This window comes from Miniopterus schreibersii, assembly GCF_964146895.1.
Source record: "Miniopterus schreibersii genome assembly, chromosome: 1".
NCBI lineage: Eukaryota > Metazoa > Chordata > Mammalia > Chiroptera > Miniopteridae > Miniopterus > Miniopterus schreibersii.
Genome location: NC_138101.1, coordinates 81,917,476 through 81,935,574, shown reverse-complemented (window position 1 = coordinate 81,935,574; position 18,099 = coordinate 81,917,476). Strand labels below are relative to the sequence as shown.

Genomic DNA, 18,099 nt, shown 5'->3' with positions numbered 1-18,099 from the left:
CGGAATTGCGAGCCGGAGGCTTTTGAGAGGCTGGAAGAGGGTGAATAGTGCGTGGCTTCGGGACTGCGCCGAAGGCGTCGCGCTTTTGGAGGCTGGAGGACTGGGGAAGAGAGGAGAGAGAAGCCCGCCGGAGTCAGAGGCGCAGGGGTGGGGACGCCCGGCTGTCAGGACGCAAGGGTTCGGAGTGGGAGGTTAGGGTCCTCAGAGACGCTCCGGCCTGGGTGGGGGACACGGCGGTCCAGGGAGGAGGCTGGCGTGAAGCTTCGCGTCGCTGTAGTCGCTGTTGGGTGCCTTGGGAGCCCCGGTGGCCAATTCTTGTAATTGGGCGGCTGCTCTGAGGGCGATGGCGCTCGGGGAGCAGGCTGAGCGGCGGCTGCGGGCCTCCAGGCTGCCCTCCCCGCCCGCTGCCCTCCCCGCGCCACCGCGGGTCCCCGGAGTCCTAGGGCCGTTCCGCGCCGCCGGCCGCGCGGGGACCCGCTTGCTCCCGACCCTCGGCAATCTACTCACTTGTTCTCCGAGCGCGTCCGGCTCTTCCCCGCTCCCTTTTCTTTTACCGGACTCCCGAAGAGGTTTTGTTCTTCGACTGAGACTTCTAATGGGGGGGAAAAGTTCGGGTGCGCTGCGCTCCTTCTAGGAGCAGAGCCCCGGAGAGGGCGGGAGAGGACCGGGCGGGCCACTCGCCTGCCTGCCTCTGTCCTGGGGACAGTGCTCAGGGAATCTGTTCTAAATATCATGAGATTATTACTCGGGAAGGAAACGAAGGCATCTTCCAGAGTAGCACTGTCTGTGTCTAGGGAACCGGGAAACTGGAATCCCACTCAGAGTCTGGTGCCAAGGGTACCTTTTGCGGGGAGAGGGAGATAGTTAATTAAATCTCATTTTTATGTCATTCATGATGCATACTGATTACCCAATTTGATTTACTCAGATTTATTCATGCAAAACACTTTGTGAGGCCCAATATGTGCCAGGCATTTGCTAGATCAGCGATTTTCAACCGGTGTGCCAAAGAACTTTTAAAACATGCAATACCTGACTGTTTAATCAGGGGCCCTCACCTCTTTTCTCTTAGGTTGTGAAATAAATGACAGTAGCCAATGCAACAATAGCCTTCCAGAGTGAGTGAATCAAAATTATACCTATTTTTTTTTGTCAGATTGGCAAAATATATATATATTTGTGGTGTACCACAGAACTTTAAAATTGGTTGAAAATCAGTGTGTTAGATAGATGCTGGGACAATAGAAACAACTGATATACGGTCAGGGAGCTTACAGTCTGTGAGAGGTGGTTTGGAAAGAAGACGGGGAAAAATACATGTCCTATAGGAAAGGGTAGCTACTACCTGTTTTTTGTTTATTTGTTGTGTTTTTGTTTTTTAATCACAATGACTCATTTCCAGCTCATTAACTGTGGGGCCCAACATCTGCTAGATCTGTTCTCCCTGAAGGCAGGGAGACTGTTATCCATCTTTGGTGGCTGGAGGTCAACACTGTGCAGGTGCATAGTAGGTCATCAATAAGGCCTGTTAGATGAATGGATGAATTTGTAGTGAAAAGTGTCTTAGAGAAAAGTATATTAGGGGGACATGTAAAGAAGGAAGGGAATGAGTTGGATGTAACTTTAGAAAAATTTTGATTTTAGAGAGAGAGAGGGAGGGAGAGAGAGAAGGAAACATTGACTTGTTGTTCCATTTATGTATGCATTGATTGGGTAATTCTTGTATATGCCCTGAATGGGGATTGAACCCACTACCTTGGGAACAACGTTCTAACCAGCTGAGCTACCTGGCCAGGGCCAAAAAGAGAATGAATTGGGAAGGGAGGAAATACAGGGAGCTGGAGAGGGCAAGAGAGAAAAGAAGATAGGGTTCATAAACATTTGAAAGTATATATCCTTTAACAAACACGTTTTGTTTTCCATTTTCTTGCAATGGAAATTAGCAACACCCAATTCAGTTCACTATGCAGTTCATGAATTTTTGTGGACATTTAAGTGATAACTTTTTTAGAGTAGGATCTCTGTTAATTTACCATATGGAGGTCATATGCCATGCTCATGTGGATGTATTGATAATATGGTGACTGGATGTTTCTAGGACAGGGGAACAACTCAATGAAAAAGTACTTTAGAATTACCAAAATAATTTCTTCCAACAGCTCATAATATTTTGCTACCTAATGTATATACTTTTATACCTGTAATTTAAAATTTAAGTTAACCATATGTAACTTAAACTTTATTAAAATATTTACACGTAGATTTTACCAATGAATATTGAACAGACACATGCAATACTGTCTTTGGTTTAATTAATTGAACCTAAGTTACCATTGCACTCAGGTAGAAGATGATAAGTTCCAAGTTGAGTGATAAAGGTTTTCCCCCCATTAATTTAATTTTATTATTTTTACCAGAAAACTAAAGCTTTGTATGTTTTTCTTACATGTACAAACAGAGCTACTTATTTTTAAAATCAGTATTTATCAGTGGTAATAATAATTCAGTGATTTGAGTCAAAGTTGATAAGCAGTAATCCTGGACTTAGTTTTTGGAACATTCTCAGTGCTATGTGATTGAAAGCGATCCTAGAATTTTTGTAAATCTCATTTTCTGTACTTACAAAATGAGAGTATTTTACGTAACTGACTTAATTAGGCATTTAAAATCAGAATATGTCAATTCTAGTGTTGATTTCATTAAGATACCAACACTGCAAGCAATTTGAAATTAACAAATAGAATAAAACTCATATTTTCCATTATTAGGCATTTTGCAGGTGTTTTGGGACATTATCAGAGTTCTAGGAAGAGTATTGTATTTGTGGAAAATATGTGGTGATTAAAAATCATATTTTATAAGTAAATGTAAATAAATACTTAAAAAGGTAGGTAAACTTTGGGATTCTTTAACCACACACTGAAATGTTTCTTCTGTCGTGGCTATTTGATTTGGATTATCACCAGAACTGCAGTTAGACAAATGACTATTTGGATGAATCTTTCGTATTTAACAAGGATACGTTCTAGAGGGCAGAACTTTATTTTGGACATATAGTTAGGGTACAGAAATACTGAGGTTATAGGAGGGTGGGGTCATAGATTTCCAACTTAAAAATTATCTGGCCTTGCCCTGCCGGGCGTGGCTCAGCGGTTGAGCGTCGACCTAGGATCCAGGCGATCGGGGTTCGATTCCAGGTCAGGGCACATGTCCTGGTTGCGGGCTTGATCTCCAGGCGGGGGCGTGCAGGAGGCGGCCGATCAGTGACTCTCTCATCATTGATGTTTCTATCTCTCTCTCTCCCTCTCCTTTCCTCTCTCTGAAATCAATAAAGATATATTTAAAAATAAAAAAGTTTAAAAAAAAATTATCTGGCCTACCCGGCTGGGCATGACTCAGCGGTTGAGCGTCGACCTAGGATCCAGGCGATCAGGGTTCAATTCCAGGTCAGCGATCAGGGTTCGATTCCAGGTCAGGGCACATGCCCTGGTTGCGGGCTTGATCTCCAGTTGGGGGAGTGCAGGAGGCGGCCGATCAATGACTATCTCATCATTGATGTTTCTATCTCTCTCTCTCCCTCTCCTTTCCTCTCTCTGAAATCAATAAAGATATATTTTTTTAAAAAATAGTTTTAAAAAAAATTATCTGGCCTTGTTTTTGCAGATGAGAAAACTTTGGCCTAGAAAGAAGACATCCAAATTTCCCAGGATCACATTCAAACGCACAAAAGTTGCATATATTGTCCATTCGTGCCTTCAGGGCACCTAAATACAGGGGCAATTTAAGGAAACTGCTTTCCTTGGCTTTCCTCTTTTCTCTCTTTTTCTCCAGCTCCCCCCCTCCCCCAACCCCATCTCTGAGAGGGGTCCTACTTGCAGACCCCCTACTCTCACTGTTCCTGCTGCTTTTCAGGTCCTTCACAGGATAGAGCACCAAAGGACTCTCAGACTCACACAAGTCTAGGCCTAGGCAGAACTGTGAAATAGGTGAAGTTTGAACTGGGTGTCCTTCATATCTTCTTTCCTACATTTTTTTTTTTTAAATATATCTTTATTGATTTCAGAGAAAGGAAAGGAGAGGGAGAGAGAGACAGAAACATCAATGATGAGAGAGTCATTGATCAAGCCCACAAGCCGGGCATGTGCCCTGACCGGGAATCGAACCCTGATCACCTGGATCCTAGGTCGATGCTCAAGCGCTGAGCCACGCCCAGCTGGGTTCTTTCCTACATTTTGATACCAATGTGCACCATAGAATCATCGTTTCAGGGACAGAGGGACTTTAGAGCTCATCTGGTCTCTTTTTATAGTCACATTTTGCAAGTTGACTCAACAGATAGCATTTTCAATCATGACTGTTCATAGTGATTTTCCCTTAACAAAGAAAAGTGTTATACTGTACCCATATTTTGCTCTAGAAATAAAAAGAGAGCCTTGGGTTTAACACTTGTAGGTTACCAGTTCTGTTCTTAGCACACTCTGTGACCTTGTCCAATTTGCATTCATTTAGGGTAGCTTTTCTGGAGCCAGAAAAAGTTACTACAGCAACAAAATGAGGCCAACAACCTTGAAGGATAGCCATGAGAAATCCTTTTCCTTATAAATGTATGAAATGCAGTGACAGCAACTCTTCAGGAGAGACTGTGGGGTGTGTGTGTGTGTGTGTGTGTGTGTGTGTGTGTTGGGGAGTATGGATTGTAGGATAAAAATCCAAACTATCGTAACAATGAAAAGAAGCTTAGTTTTCCAAACAACTGGTGTACATATACTTTTTTTGGCCTGAGTTACATACACATCTTGTTCTGAATTTTTTTCATAAGTAGGTTGTTTGAAACATTTTTTCTCATAGAAACAATGTTACATGTAGAATTTAGGTTCCCAACTGCCTTGGGAAAAGCCTATTTAATTCATTGCTGAGTATTAAAAAATTATACTGCTGTTTGCTTTTTTATATGAGAAAATGAATATTAATTTCTAATTAATAAAATCCTAATTTCCATTATGTTACATCATGAAGATCTAGGTTGGCATTTTTGTAAGTAATCTCTCCCTTGGCTCCTTACTCTTTACTGGTTTATTCAACAGATTAAGAGAGAACATATTAATATATATTATATATGTCACTATTCGAAATAAACAATATTGGATCTCCTTTATTTACCAACTTTTAAAAACAAGTTTATAAAAATAATTTTGTATATTAATAAATAAAATGAATAACCAACATTAAGTATGTAGACACTGTTGAGAATTAAGACTTTCACATGGCAATTCTCAGTGTTGATATATCCATCAGTGTCACTCATGGTTTTGGAGGGAATGAGATGCTCTCCTAGTGTCCCACCTTGAGGCCTCTGCTGTGACCCCATTCTGCACAGGATAAGCTGTGCAGAAATACTTAGCTTGTTGGAAATATGCTGATTTCTGATGCCAGTTTTCTCAGTTGCACCTGTGTCCTTTGCTCACCAGATCCCTAAGATTGGGTGCTGACATCTAGTACCCCTGTGTAGAAGACACAGAACAATTATCGTTTCCTCTTTAATTCATTTTTCTTCCCTCCGTCCTGCAGTTTTCTTTGCCTTTCCTTCCTTTTGGCCTCATTCTCTGGTTAAACCCCAGCATTCTGGTCCCTCAAGCGCCTTAATGCAAAGTGTGACCCGCCCTCCCTCTAGTGGTGATTAGAAAATCTTCCCCTCCAGTGCCTTCCCCCTGCCCCCAGTTTTATGCGATAAAATTAACATATAACATTGTGTAAGTTTAAGTTGTTGATTTGATGTACTTGAAAATGATTACCACCATAGCATTAGCTAATACCTCCATCATGCCACATAATTACCACTAATTTTTTTGTGGTGAGAACATTTAATGTCTACTTTCATAGCCACCCATTGCCTTTGTTAATGCCAGGGGCCTGTTTTCACCTGCTACACACAGTCCTGGCAGTGGGCGGGGCCGTTTCCCTCATAGCAGGATCCAGGGACCTGCGAGTGAGATTTTCCTGGTTGTCACTCACGCATAGACTGGGTGTCTTAGCAGAGTGCGGACAAGGGGAGGGAGGATCAGAGACAGTCGCTGTGAGATTTTGAGGTTTCTTTTCTTTGGAGAGTCTCAAACACTACCCCGTGTACTTCCTCTCTATTTCTAGCTTTTTACCATGGTGTCCCATGTACACATTTCCTGTGGGCCCAAAAGCAGGTTCAAAGTTTCTTCTCTATCTTCTGATTTCTGAAAACTAGAGAGGTAAGAAGATTGTCGGAAGGTTTTCATTTAGAGGCGTGCTGGCTCTCTGGAAGAGGGCAAAGCCCTGATTTGTAGTGTTTGCTGATTCCTCTGTTGTAAACATTTGTACTATAGGAAATTTCAGCATGACATCAACTGGCTTGCGAAACTCTTGAAAATTGAACAGTTGGCTCTCATTAATCTGGACAAGCTGGCTCCCACACTCTGCTCTTTTTCTCATAAACAATGGTATAAAAGAAAGGATATACATTTTCCTCCTATTTTTTTCCTTCACCTACCTACCCCTCTTTGCCTTTTTCACTTAGTGAATCACAGAAAAAAATAGAAAGTATAAATGTATATATGTCAGCAAGTTGTGCTATGAAGATCCAAATAGTAAATAGATACTGAGACTTTGCAGTTCGCATTTGGTTTTGGTCACAAATTTAAAAAAATAAAATAAAATAACCCTGTGAAAACTGTTCTTAACTAAAGGGCAGCACAAACACAAAAAGCAGGCTGAAGGTGACATTGGACCTGTGGGTTATACTTTGCCGACCCTTGGATTAGATGATCAGGATTGGTCTTTAGAAATACAAATTTCAGGAATTAGATGTTTATAATTTATAAATTTATATATAATGTGTTATATTGTATATGATATAGCATATATGTTATATTATATGTGTATTTCAGAGAGAAAGTCCTGACTTAGTGAGGGTATCCTGAGTGTTTCACTGGAGGACCCAGGCTTGGGCCTCAGTTGGAAGAATGAGGCCTTTGGGAGTGGGGTGTGGGAAGAGGTGAGGACACCAAAGGTGGTGAATTAGGAGAAGCATGGCCTCAGGGCATTTTTTTTCTTTTAAAATAGCTTTACTGAGATATAATTTGCATATTAAATTCATGTGTTTAAAGTGTACAGTTCTATTTTGTAGTGTATTCATAGGATTGTGCAATGACCACCATGGTCTAATTTTAGAATATTTTCATCTCCCCTAAAAGAAACTCCCACACCACTAGCACTCAATCCCCATCCTCTCTATCTCTCTGCCTGCCCTGCCAACCCCTGGAAACCAGTAACCCACTTTCTTCTACTTTTTATTCTATTTTATTTTTTTCCATCACCTTTTATCTCCCCCATACCCTCTTCCACCTCCACCCCTCCTCCTGCAATCACCATACTTTTTTCCATGTCCATGAGTTCTTTACTGTTTTTTCTTCTTTTTTGTTTAATACCTCCCCCCTCCCCCAACACCCTACCACCATCATCACTACCAACTTTCTGGCTCTATGAATTTGCCTATTCTGGACAAGTCATATAAATAGAATCATACAATATGTGGCCTGTTGTGACTGGCTCCTTTCAAGGTTCATCCATGTTGTAGCATGTATCAATACTTCATTTCTTTTTATTGCCAAATAATAGTCCATTGTATGGATATTTCACATTTATTTATCCATTCTCCCATTAGTGGACATCTGGGTTGTTTCCAGTTTGGGGCTATTATGAATAATGCTGCTCTGAAGATTCACATACAAGTCTCTGTATGGATATATGTTTTCATTTCTCTTGGGTAGATATTTAGGAGCAGAGTTGTTGGGTGGTAATAACTCATATGTTTAGCAGTATGATTAGATGCCAAACTGGTTTCCAAAGGGACCGCATCATTTTACATTTATAACAGCGGTATGTGAGGGTTCTGTTTTCCTCACATCTTCACCAATACTGGTTTCTTTTTTTGATTATAGCCATCCTAATGCTTGTGAAGTGGTATTTCATTGTAGTTTTGATTTGCATTTACTTAATTACTAATGATGTTGAACATTTTTGTGTGTGCTTATGGGACATTTATGTATGTTCTTTGGAGAAATGTCTATTCAAATACATTGTCCATTTGTAAATTGAATTATTTGTCTTTATTATTGGTTTGTAAGTTGTTTAGATACAAGTCACTTGTCAGATACATGATATGCAAATAGTTCTCCCTTTATGTGGATTGTCTTTTTACTTTTTTGATGGTTTTGTTTTCAGCACAAAAACTTTGATATTTTGATTAAAATAAAACATTTCAGTATTTTGATGAAGTACAATTTATCTGTTTGTTTGTTTTTCTTTTGTAACTTGCACAACAAATCCAAATTCATTAAGATTTATTCTTAGGTTTTCTTCTAAGTGTTTTATAATTTTAGCTTTTCTTAAAATAGGTCTAGTCTTTTTTGAATTAGTGTTTGTGTATGGTACAAGGAAGGCATCCAACTTTATTTTTTTGTATGTGGATGTTCAGTTTTCCCAGAGTTATTTGTTGAAAGAATTGAATTGTTTCTCACCCTTGCTGAAGTCAATTGACCATAAATGAGAGAGTTTATTTCTAGACTCTCAATTTTATTCCATTGATCTACCTATATGTCTATTCTTATACAAGTACCACATTGTCTTGAATACTGTGACTTTGTAGTAAGTTTTTAAATTGAAAAATGTGAATCCTTCAGCTTAGTTATTATTTTTCAAGATTGTTTGGCTATCTGGGCCCTTTAAATTTCCATATGAATTCTACATCTGTTTGTCAAATTCTACTATGAAAGCCAGCTGGGATTTTGGCAGGAATTGTAGATCAACTGACGGAGTAATGCCATCTTAACAATATTACTTCTTTTTAAAAAATATTTTTATTGATTTTTGAGAGAGAGAGGGAAGGAGAGGGAGAGAGGCAGGGGAGAGAGAGAGGGAGAGAGAGAGAACAGTGATCAGTTGCCTCCTGTACACAATCCAGCCAAGGCCCAAACCCACAACCTGGGCATGTGCCCTGACTGGGAATCAAACCGGTGACCTTTCAGTGCATGGGACAGTGTTCAACCAACTGAGCCACACTGGCCAGGGCAACAACATTACTTCTGATACAGGAACATAGGATGGCTTTCATGTATTTAGGTCATTTAATATTTTTCAACAATGTTTTGTAATTTTAAGAGTACAAGTATTGCACCTATTTGTTATTCTTAGTATTTCTTCCTTTCCAATCTAGATGCCCTTCTTTTTTGCCTCCCCTTCCCCATTCTACACCCCCCTCCCAATTGCCCTGGTTAGTACAGTGTTAAATAGTGGTAAATCCATTATTTTACCGTTAAATATATTGCTAGCTGTATTTCATAGCCTTTTGTCAGGTTGAAGGAGTTCCTCTTCTCTTCCTAGTTTGTTGAGTGTTTTTATCATGAAACAATACTGGACTTTGTGAAATGTGTTTCTGTGTTTGTTGAGATGAAACGATACTGGATTTTGTGAAATATGTTTCTGTGTTTGTTGAGATGATCATATAGATTTTGTTCTCTATTAAAGTGATGTATTACATTAATTTATTTTCAGATGTTAAACCAACCTTGAATTCCTGGGATAAATTCTACTTGGTTATGTTGTACAATCCTTATTATACTTTGCTGAATATAGTTTCCTGGTTTTGTTGATGATTTTTGTGTCTGTCTTCACGAGGGATATTGGTCTGTAATTTTCTTGTCTTGTGATATTGCCATCTGGTTTGGGTATCAAGGTAGTAGTGGCCTCTCCTCTGCTATTCTTCATTCTTAATGCTATTTTCTAGCCACTTTAGAGACTAGCACAAGTGTAGGATGAGGGAGTCAAGGGTTGCCAGTGGATCCTAGGCAGCAATGTGAAAGAGGGGAGGAAAAAACCCCAACCAGATTCTACAGAAGATACAGGTTTCTTGATTGCCACATAGACACCAGTCTGGGGACCTGTTATTAGGGATATCTTATGTATAGGATGTGTTTGACTCTTCCTCTTATACATATATTCATTTGGAACATTAATTGATCACCATCTATGTGATAGGAAGTACATTTATTACTTACATTCTTAAAAAGATGTGATTCCTTTCCTATTAGAACATACAGGCTGAATGGGTAGGCAGATACAATAAAATAATCACAAATTAAATATAAAGTTACAATTGTATAGATGGTGAAGGGGAAGGTTCCTGGTGCTATGATCATATGGAGTCAGGGGATTTGGTGAAGGGTTGTGGTGAGAAAAACATGCACAAAGGCTGCACTTTGGGAGGATGTGATGGGAGGCCAATTTGGGTGGGGTACACAAAGCAAAGGAAGGGGAACAATGAGAAGGAGACAGGTAGGAAGTCGTGGCCTGGAAGTCCAGGCTAACTGCCTGTGTCATTGTGCTTACAGCAGTGGGTTTTCACTTTTAAAATTTGCTTGTCTGGAATCACCAGTCATATTATTGTTTTAAGAATTCCTTAAAGAAGAAAATAACATTCATTATTTCTGCTCTTTCCATTTTAGTTTTTGTGTGTGTGTTTTTTAAGGGCAACAGAATAGAATGAGGGATGAAAAAATGTTTTCAGGCTGGTCATAAACAGAAGGAAGAGAGAAAGAGGGTGACAAGTTTAAGTTTCTTTAACAGTAGAAAAAGAAGGCGAGGTGATTTGAAGGGGCGGTAAGCATGTGTCTGGTCCATTCCCTTAATTTTCCAGGTGGACACACAGGCTCAGAAACAGTGGGTGACTTTCTGCTCGCACAGTCTGAGTTGGCAAAGCCAGAATACATTACCACCTGCCCACCTCTTGGTGAGCACCCAGCACCATTCTTCAAAGTGATTTCTAAAGGATAAGAAGCAGTTTGTCAGGTAAAGAATGACGGGAAGGAGGTTTCAGATAGAGGGGGTGTGATACACAAAGGCCTTTGAGGTCCTAGAGAGCTTGCATGCATACGTCAAAGATAGTGGCTCTGGTTGGGCACAGTGATTGATGAGAAGCTGGTGAGAAAGGAGGTGGGACAGTAAAATAGGGGCTTCAACACAAAGAATCTTGTAGGTTGGTGAAAAGTGTGGATTTATTCTAACTGCAGTGTGAACAGTTTTAAGGAGGGAAGTAATGCAAAAGGATGTATGTGTTAGGAAGATGACTTGCTACTACTTTGTAGAGAACAGATTAAGTGGCACCAGAGCAGAGGTGGAGAGTCCAGGTGTGATTCTGTAGAAGGTGAGATAGGCGAAGGAAAGTGAATAGACTAGATATTTAATTTGGAGTTGAAATGGACAGGACTTGTAATTTAAGGCATCGGTGGAACTTCCAAGAGGACGCTGGATTTGCTCAGACTAGAGAAGAGGGCAGTGTGGATCCTCTCCTTCTCCCCCCCCCCCCCCACTAAACCCAGAGAGTTGGGTTATTCTGGAAACAGATGTATTGGCTTTTTTCTGAAGCTCCTGAGAAGTACAGAGTTTTGGGTTAAGGTGTCCATGACTAACTGTCCAGATGTTTTGACCAGATGGAGCCCCACCAGTAGCAGGGAGATATCCTCAGAGAAGAAATTTTCTTCCACCCAGAATTCTCTTCCTTCTTTCCTGATGGATTGTTTACCTAGTCTTCAAAACCTGTCTCAAATATTACCTCTTCTATCAAACTTTCAAGTTAGTTATGTAACACACACATATATAACATTGATTATGCCTATATACCCCTTATTACTATGTCTATATAGCGATTATTCTGCCTAATGTGCTATAATTATCTCTGTTTAACACATAGCAATAGGAAGCATAGAGAGACTATGTCACAAAGAGGCCCCTCAGTCCCGTACATAGCTGCACTATGTTGTGTTGACTCTTGCTGGGACCTCTCTGCTCAGAATTACTGACTCCTCTTGCTTTCAGTGACCTCTGTTATAGCACTTTTCATAGTATGTGAAAAGTATGAGTTAATTATTTGAATGTTTTTCTTCTTTGGTAGAGAATGAGCAAATTGAAGGCAGAAATGCGTGTTTACTTTCATATCCTCAGTGTTGGGTCCATAATAGATACAGAATGAGTGAATGTATGAATGAACATGAATGCATGAATGGATGGCCGAAGGCATAATAAATTAAAATGGCAGGAGTAGGAGGGCATTTCTGTAACCATAAGCAGCCTGCACTTTTTCTAGGCCAAAGAATCCCTGAGCTGCCTAACAATTCAGGCCAGTGCAATTTCTGCCTTTGCCATCATATTATTTATGAGTTTCCATGAATCCTTTGATGTGTTCTAATCTAATAATGCTATTCTCAGTGAAACAGATGATGAAACTTCTGCACTGGCAGGTATTATGCTCTTTAAACACAGTTGCTCTTTTGTCACCAAGGATATTTCTGCATCTGATATTGATTTAAATATTCAGCCATGAATGTCATGAAGACAACTTTATTTTTAGCTGAAGGTTGTATTGGCTAAAGAATCTGGCAATGTGAGCAGTATAGTACATGCTTGTTAATGCAATGTGAATGAATGGAGTGGCTTCATTGATCAGCATTCACAAGGCATTTCATTCTGTGCTGATATAAAGGTGAAAATATTGGGTGCTATGATTTTACTGTATTTTAGTGTCAAGTGGTAAAGTTTCTTTGGAAAATTCATTACATTGTGCAGACGATTCAAGTTGTGTTGAACGTTCACTCAAATATAGATTTATGCAGGTGTGCCTTGAACTGCAGAATTTCGAAATGAAGTCTGTTACCAAAGAATCTTCAAGAAATTCATCAAATATCTACAGAGTGAGTATAATGAGACTCAGGGCTGGGTTACCATCTACCCTTCTCATCCTCTAGGGTTCAGAAAAGCAAACCAACCAAATAGGATTGCTAGCCAGATGGAAAATATAAACAGTGGTTTTGCTTGTATGTATAGCCCTCAATGTAGAATCCTGTGAAATTTACATTAGAATGTGTGCTTTAGGCTTTATCCAAAGTGGGATTTTTTACTCTGACTCTTTATCTAAAATTGGTGCCCTCAAGCTCAGGTGTGCTTGCACAGGGAGGCGGGGACCAGATCTCCAGACAGACTCCAGTACCACTTGCTTGAATATGGATGAAGCTGGCAAACTGCTTCCAGGAGGGAAGTGTGATTGGCAGAATAATGGCCATTCCCAAAGAAGTTGACATTCTAATTCTCCAAGCTGTGAATATTTAACCTTACATGGCCAAAGGGACTTTGTGGATGTGATTATGTTAAGGATCTTGAGATGGGGAGATTATCCTGTATTATCCAGATGAGCCCAATATAATTACAAGGGTCTTTATAAGAAGGAGGCAGGAGGTTCATAGAAGGAGATATGATGTCAGAAGCAAAGGTCAGAGTGATGGAGGGTCACAAGTCAAGGGATGTGGACAGTCTACAGAAGATGGAAAAGGCAAGTAAACAAATTTTCACTTAGGACCTCCAGAAGGAACACAGCCTCTCTGACACCTTGATTTTAGCCTAATGAGACTTTGCATCTACAGAACTCAAAGATAATAAAGTCATGTTGTTTTACGCCACTCAGTCTGTGGTAATTTGTTATAAGAAACTAATACAGAAGGTTTGGGGACCTGCCCAGGTTTGTTTACCCCAGGAAGCAAGAAACAAAGGGGAACCTTCTAGGTCTAATCTCAGAAAGTGAAAGATGAAGTAACTCTACTCGCTGGTAAAACATTGTCCAATTAACGGCAAGCTTCAGTGGATCAAATCGACCACACTCTTGTTCTGGGAAAGAGTGAGTGAGAGAAGACAGAAGCTCATTTAGGAATCTCGGTGGGGAGAAGTTTAACTTTAAGAATTAGAGACTCACACAACCACTGGAAGATGGGAGAGCCAACCCAAGATGACCACTCTCAGGAAATCTGGAAGTGTGGCAATCACTAGATGAGACTCAGAAGGGTGCCAGATCTACAGGTCAAACCTCACTTCTGCTCTTTGCTGACACCCATGAGCCTGCCTGCAGCTTCCATAAAAAAGAAATAATAACTCCCCTCCTGGATCTCACATGAGACCCTCTTAATGGTAGACTCACCCAGGGGCCCTGAAGGCAAATAAGAACTGTAGTTTCTAGACCTTACCCTCCTGAACTGTACAGAGTATTAGCAATACCTGGCACAAAGGTGAAGAGAAAATGATAGCAAAGTTTGCTTCTTTATAGTTTGAGGGAGGAAAGTGGAAAGAGGATCATAAACATCCTTCCCTACAACCCTCAGTCCCTTTGCTCTCTTGATCTATTGGGGCAATAGCCTCCGTCACTGACCCAGTCAGTCCATGTACTGGCAAACTCTTGACATTGTGCAGAACCGTGTGATAAACTCAGTACTGAAGAGAGAGGGGATGGATGTGAAATTGAATATTAATAAATAAATTTAAAATGATTATTTTGTAACTTGACTATAGTTTACCAGGTATCTATTTTGAACCTACATTATTTCAAGGGCATTTTTCTTTGAAGCTTTTAACAAATAATTTAAGCCCAATTAAAATTCATTGCCAGTGTCAGAGGTGGTTAAATTTTAGTTTCACGGGGCCTTTGAACTTCTGTGTTTACTGTGAAAGATAAAATTTTATCATGTCATTACTTCTACTTTGTAAAATTTGAAGAGGTTGCGCATATAACTATTATCTAATTATTAATAGTTATAAATACCATTTAATTAAATAATGCAAGAATAAATTCGGCATGCCTTATTTTCTTATTGCTTGCAATCAACTATTTTCAGAAGATTTGCATAGTACCTCTAGTTCAATCTTTAATTGCCTCATAAGAGTATAGAATTGCCTCTGGTGTGTCAAAAGCTCAAAGGATTGCCTCTGGTATGTGAGGAGGTCAAGGTGGAGTATAGCATGCAGGCATTTGGTTCTGCTTGTAATCTCAGAGGATGAAGGTGGGAGCATCCAAAGTCAGCACCAGGAGGTCAGTAGGAATCTATAAATTGCGTGGGGAGGGGAGCCAAGTCAAGTCAAGGTTCCCAATGATGAACAAAGGGTTTGGAAAACGACAAGGGAAGGATGTGTCATGGAGCACTTGAGGTAGCAGAAGCTAAGAGTGCAGGGAGCAAGATGTCAGGCATGGCTGAATAGAACTGTTTGAAGCGGTCACCTCTTAGAACTCTTCACTATCTCTCATAAAGTTTGCTTTAATTCCCACTAGAAAATGTGTTGCGATTCTGGAGTTGAAGGTATTCTGAAAAAAATGAGTCAATTTAGTTTACTCTATCGCTCATCAAAATTAATGCTTTATGATCTCCTATTTCTGATGCCTGTGGGCAATTTCATTTATATCCTTGGCTTCAAACCTACTCTCAAATCTATTCAGCTCAGAACTCTCTTCTGCATTCAGACTTGCATATACACGGATTGGTAGGTACCCAACCCAGCTGTTTAATAGGTAGGTATCTCACACTTAATAGGTACATATTTAAAATCATCGCCCCTTTTTCCACACTCCAGATCTGTTTCCCTTTCTCTAATTCCTCACTCAGAGATCAATATCACCTAGTTGTCCCAGTCGATATCGGCACTTATCTTAGTTTTCTTTTTTACTTTACCTCCATCTTTAAGCAGTTGCTAAGACCTGCCAGTTAAGGCTTGGGGTGCTTCTTCTATCTCCAGAGCAGCTTCTTCCCCTGTGCTCCCACAGCACTATGTGTCCACTTCTATTCTAAAGTTACCTTATTGCATTGCAGCTGCTATTAGCATGTCTGTCTCTCCCTTTTGATGACAGAGGAGAGAGACAAAGTCTTTTCATTTTTATCCCTTTGGTGGTTAGCCCAATATTTGATGAGTCAACAAAATGAGTGAAGGAGTAAATAAGTTTGATGAAAGTGCTATGACGAGTTTGTACATATTATGTCCTAAATAATTTATTTATGATGAGCCTGAGATTCCTTATTTTATCTCACTTCCTCTTTGCCACTATTATGTGACCTAATGACAAAAGTTGTATCCATTTTAGAGCCTTTCCAATGTAGCTATAAGATTTTAACATTTACTTTATGATTCACAATGCGAAGTTTCAAAAATATACCAGAGAGATTTAAAATGTACATGAAGCAGATAACTAACATGTAGCTTTGGGAATTTTAGTGTCAAAACATATATTTATTTCTCTCATCTACACATATCTTCTTGAAAATAAGGTAGAGCTGATTCTAAAGGAAGTAATATCACCCAAATTTTAACAATGCAACTTGCCCATGAAAGAAAAGCAAAGCTTACATGACACTTTACAACATTTTATCTAAAGAAAAAATGTCAATACTCAGTTCAAAGTGACCTTTAAAAGCCACAATCTTTAAAAAAGAAATGATTCCGTTTTGAAGGGAAACACTTTGTTCCAATTTGCAAGTCAATGGTTGCATTGTTGCTTTAACAGTGTTAAGAAATACAAATGATGTCTTTCAATATTGATTGTTGTTTTTATGGAAGAATTCTAATACTGTAAATAAGAACCTTCTCATACTTGGACCTTCCCAAGTATGAGGTTTACAACCAATTTCTTCATTTGCAGACTATCCCTCTGGCCCATCACTGAACACAGAGGCACTACCCGACTTGATGGTGTAAATCAGTGGGAATCCAGTTCATTAAAAGCAGTTTTTAAGCTCTGCATCTATTGTGTAAATTAAAAGACATTTAAATGCACAAAACAAGGAAACATTTACATGGTTTTATTTATTAAAGGCTTCTTTAAAGACAAGTAGATTGTGAATGATTGCTTTATAGACTCCAATTTAGTACATAACATTTAATCTTTGGCATCATCCATAATTTTCTAGCTAATTTTTCATTTTTCTGACATTTTCAACCTCTTATATATAGTGAGTTTGTTTATACTTATTTGTCATCATCCCTGTGTGTCTCAATGCATATATTCCTATCTCACCCATCTTAAAAGCACACATGCACATACATTAAACAAATAAACAAAAGCCACTCACAGATCTAAGTTCTGCTTTGGTGCTAGCCCCCTGCCTCCGCGTTCACCCCTTCCCCTCACCGCCTGCCTTTTTGAAAGAGTTGCCTCTACTTGCTCTCTTTACTTCTTCACCTTACCTTCACCTCTAGGTTTCTGCGAACTTAAGATGCTTCTTGGTATTAAGATACATGGTTACACCTGTGCTAGTACATTTTTAAATGAAGTAGGTTGAATTCTGCTTTCAGATTTTTTTTGCCCTAAATTAAGCTCACAGGAGGACTTGTGAACACACAATAACAAAGAGGAGCTGATTTTTATTGAGCACTTACTGTGGTCCAGGCAGTGTGCTAAAGCCCTCCCTGTGTATCACAACCACATGATGAGGTAAGAACTTTGTCCACTGATAGGAAAATGAGGCACAGTAAGTTGTGCCGAGTTCTCAAGCACAATAATAGAGGTCACTTGGAAGTCACTCCAACCTTGAAAACTTATAGGTTGCTAGAAATATACCAACAGGAGTTAGAGTCTCAAATTCAAAAGTTGGGAGTAGGATTGTTAGATTAATTTCTTTATGTTCTTACATTGCTCCTAATAGATTCTAAGTCAGAGCAATAGAGATATATACAGTGAGAGCAGAAACAGGAAACAAAAAGAACCTAAAATGAGATTAGTATACAAAGTGTATACTACGAAATCCTCTAGCCTTGGAGCTGTGGATCAGAAAATTGGGCTCTGACTCGCTAGCAGCCAGTGCAAAGGTGGAGGGGATCAATGAAGGAAAAGGAAAAAAGGAGACATCTGTAATACTTTCAACAATAAAGATAAATTTTAAAAAAGAAAACAAACCAGTTGTTCAGGAAAACTGAAGCTCATCCTGATAATGAGATCCAGACCCTCCCAGCAATGATCACATTAGAGGGTTACATAAAAATCCCCTTAAAATATATGTGCCTTTTCAAAAAAAACTTCAGATGGGTTTCCTAACTTTCTTGAGCTGTGTTTTACTGTCAAAACCTTTATGATCAGGCTTTCCTGTTGGGAAAAAGCCTAAAACCTGTTTGTTTTCATTTTCACCCGTTTAGTGCATGATTCAGGAGGTGCACAATAATTGTGAATTTTCTCTCCCACCTCACCTTATATCCTCAATAGAAAGTATGATGTCATCA

At 39.5% G+C, this 18,099-nt stretch overlaps 1 protein-coding gene across 1 annotated transcript in view; it reads left to right on the top strand.

Moving 5' to 3' along the window:
• Positions 1-18,099, top strand: part of KIAA1217 — a 695,304-nt gene that overhangs the window by 683 nt on the left and 676,522 nt on the right. The gene's annotated exons all lie outside the window — the stretch shown is intronic.